At 42.9% G+C, this 2,909-nt stretch overlaps 1 pseudogene; it reads right to left on the reverse strand.

The window, feature by feature from the left end:
- Positions 1-2,600: 2,600 nt before the first annotated feature.
- Positions 2,601-2,694, reverse strand: LOC147366210 (U6 spliceosomal RNA; annotated as a pseudogene).
- Between the last annotated feature and the right edge of the window lie 215 nt (positions 2,695-2,909).

Here is a 2,909-nt window from a genome sequence, read left to right on the forward strand (position 1 = left end):
GGACTCTTCACAAATCCTGCATCAGTCATCACAGCTCAGGTCCTTTCTAACTGGGGAAACTGGGGCAAGAGGCCCTTGTCAAATCTCTGAAATCTTTTCCTTGGCTGACTTATAAGTGATCAATGTTGGGGCATTCAGACCTGAGGGCTTCTCTTTTTTCTGCTCCATGCCAATGACCCTAAACACCATATATATGCAGATAATCCCATTTTTTAATCTCTCATCCACATTTGGGTACTCAACTGTCTAAGTGACCTCTAGATTTGGCTGTGTGCTTGCCTTTTTTTTTTTTTACAATCAAACTGGAACTCTTGATTTCATGTGCCATTTCTTTTTCTCAAAACCTGCTTCTACTCCAATCATCCCAGCTCAGTTCCTGGCCCTGGCATTCACCCAGAGGCTTAAGCTAGAAACCTCTTTTTACAGATATTTTTTATATGGGCTATTAATAAACTCTCTATTGTTAAAATACGGCTTCATTTTATGTTTTGGTTTTATGGCCACAAGATACGTGGGATCTTAGGTCTCCAAGCAGGGATGGAACCCCTGGCCCCACTCCTGCATTGGAAGACAAAATCCTAACCACAAGACCATGAAGGAAGTCCCTAGAAACCTCTTTAAATCCTCCCTTTTCCTCACTTTCCTCCACATCCATGAGCAAGTCACAAAGGCTCTGTCTCAAAAACAGCCCCTTCATCTCTTCACTGGTGTGCATTCCACCTGCTCCTCGAGCCCAACCCCCATCCTCTCCTGCCCTGACTCTTACAGTAGCTGCCCAGCTGGTCTCCCAGGTTCACCTCTGCACCCTCACCAGCCTTACATCACACTAAGCTAGAATGATGTTTGAAATTTTAATTCAGATTTGTCTTTGCACTATTCTCATTCCATCCAGTCTTCCCATTGCATGGAATAAGCTCCAAATTTCCTTGCCATTGTGCAGAGCATTTTCCATCTGCGGCCTCTTTCCACCTCACTCCCCTTAACTCCCCTACTCCCTTTCCAGCTCCTGCTTGTTCTGAAGCCTCTGCACTCTCCCTTCCATCCTTTCTTGGTTGAATCCTTTCTCACCCTGAACCTCTCAGCTTAAATGTCACCTAGTTAGAGACGCCTTTTTTTTTTTTCTTTAAAGGAATTTTTTCTTTTTTTAACTCATTAGGTCTTTTTTAAACTTAGAATTGCAGCCATGAAATTAAAAGACGCTTACTCCTTGGAAGGAAAGTTATGACCAACCTACATAGCATATTCAAAAGCAGAGACATTACTTTGCCAACAAAGGTCCGTCTAGTCAAGGCTATGGTTTTTCCTGTGGTCATGTATGGATGTGAGAGTTGGACTGTGAAGAAGGCTGAGTGCCAAAGAATTGATGCTCTTGAACTGTGGTGTTGGAGAAGACTCTTAAGAGTCCCTTGGACTGCAAGGAGATCCAACCAGTCCATTATGAAGGAGATCAGCCCTGGGATTTCTTTGGAGGGAATGATGCTGAAGGTGAAACTCCAGTACTTTGGCCATCTCATGTGAAGAGCTGACTCATTGGAAAAGACTCTGATGCTGGGAGGGATTGAGGGCAGGAGGAGAAGGGGACACCAGAGGATGAGATGGCTGGATGGCATCACTGACTCGATGGACGTGAGTCTGAGTGAACTCCGGGAGTTTGTGATGGACAGGGAGGCCTGGCGTGCTATGATTCATGGGGTGGCAAAGAGTTGGCCACGACTGAGCGACTGAACTGAACTGATCGTTAATTAACAATGTGCTGCTACTTTCAGGCGTGCGTACATGCTAAGTCACTTCAGTTGTGTCCGACACTTTTCAACCCTTGGACTGTAGCCCGCCAGGCTCCTCTGTCCATGGGATTCTCCAGGCAAGAATACTGGAGTGGGTTGTCGTTTCCTCCTCCAGGGGATCTTCCTAACCCAGGGATCAAACCCACATCTCTTGCATCTTCTGCGTTACAGGCGGATTCTTTACCCACTGAGACACCTGGGAAGCCCTAGTTTCAGATGTTCAGCAAGCTGATTCAGTTATACATATACATGTGTCTATTCTTTTCCAAATTCCTTTCATATTTAGGTTGTTACATAATATTGAGCAGAGTTTTCTGTGCTATGCAGTAGGTCCTTGTTGGTTATCCATTTTAAATGTATGCCTTTTAAAATCAATCCAAAGTAGTCCAAACCACCTATTACTTTCTCACACAAGACTCTACTGTTTACTTCTCAGGACTTTTCACAGTCTATGATTATTTTATTTGCTGATTTTGTTGTCCCCAATTAGGATGTAACTTACATAAGATCAAGGACCCTGTCTTACACAGTGGAGGATCTCAACCTCTTAGAAAAGTATCTGGTGCAGACTTGGCACTCAGTAAACATTTCCTGAAAAGATGGATGAGCTTCTGGGGGCCTCCTTTTCTTTTCAAGTTTATTTATTTTTAATTTAAGGATAAATGCTTTATAGTATTGTGTTTCTGCCAAACATTAACATGAATCAGCCATAGGTATATGTATGTCCCCTCCCTCTTGAAACTCCTTTGCAGCTCCCTCCCCATCCCACCCCTCTAGGTGGTTACAGAGCCCTAGTTTGAGTTCCCTGAGTCATACAAAAATATGGAATGCTTCGTGAATTTGCATAGGGGCCATGCTAGTTTTCTCTGTATCGTTCCAATTTTAGTATATGTGCTGCTGAAATGAGCATCCTCATTTTCTTATTCTGTGACCTAAAGGTAAAAGATACAGGCCTGTTTCATAGAGTTGTTATGAGGATTAAATGTGAAAAAATTCTAAGAGATCAATAAATGTTAGCCACTATGATTATTACCAATACCACTTCTAGTAATAGTCATACTAGTAGTACCACTATTCTTTCAACAGCCCTTATGAGGCCGCTAAAATTATCTAGAATTTACAAAT

The sequence above is a fragment of the Bos grunniens genome, chromosome 9 (genome assembly GCF_055505025.1).
Source record: "Bos grunniens cultivar Pamir isolate PY7600 chromosome 9, Bosgru_T2T1.0, whole genome shotgun sequence".
NCBI classification, from domain to species: Eukaryota; Metazoa; Chordata; class Mammalia; order Artiodactyla; family Bovidae; genus Bos; species Bos grunniens.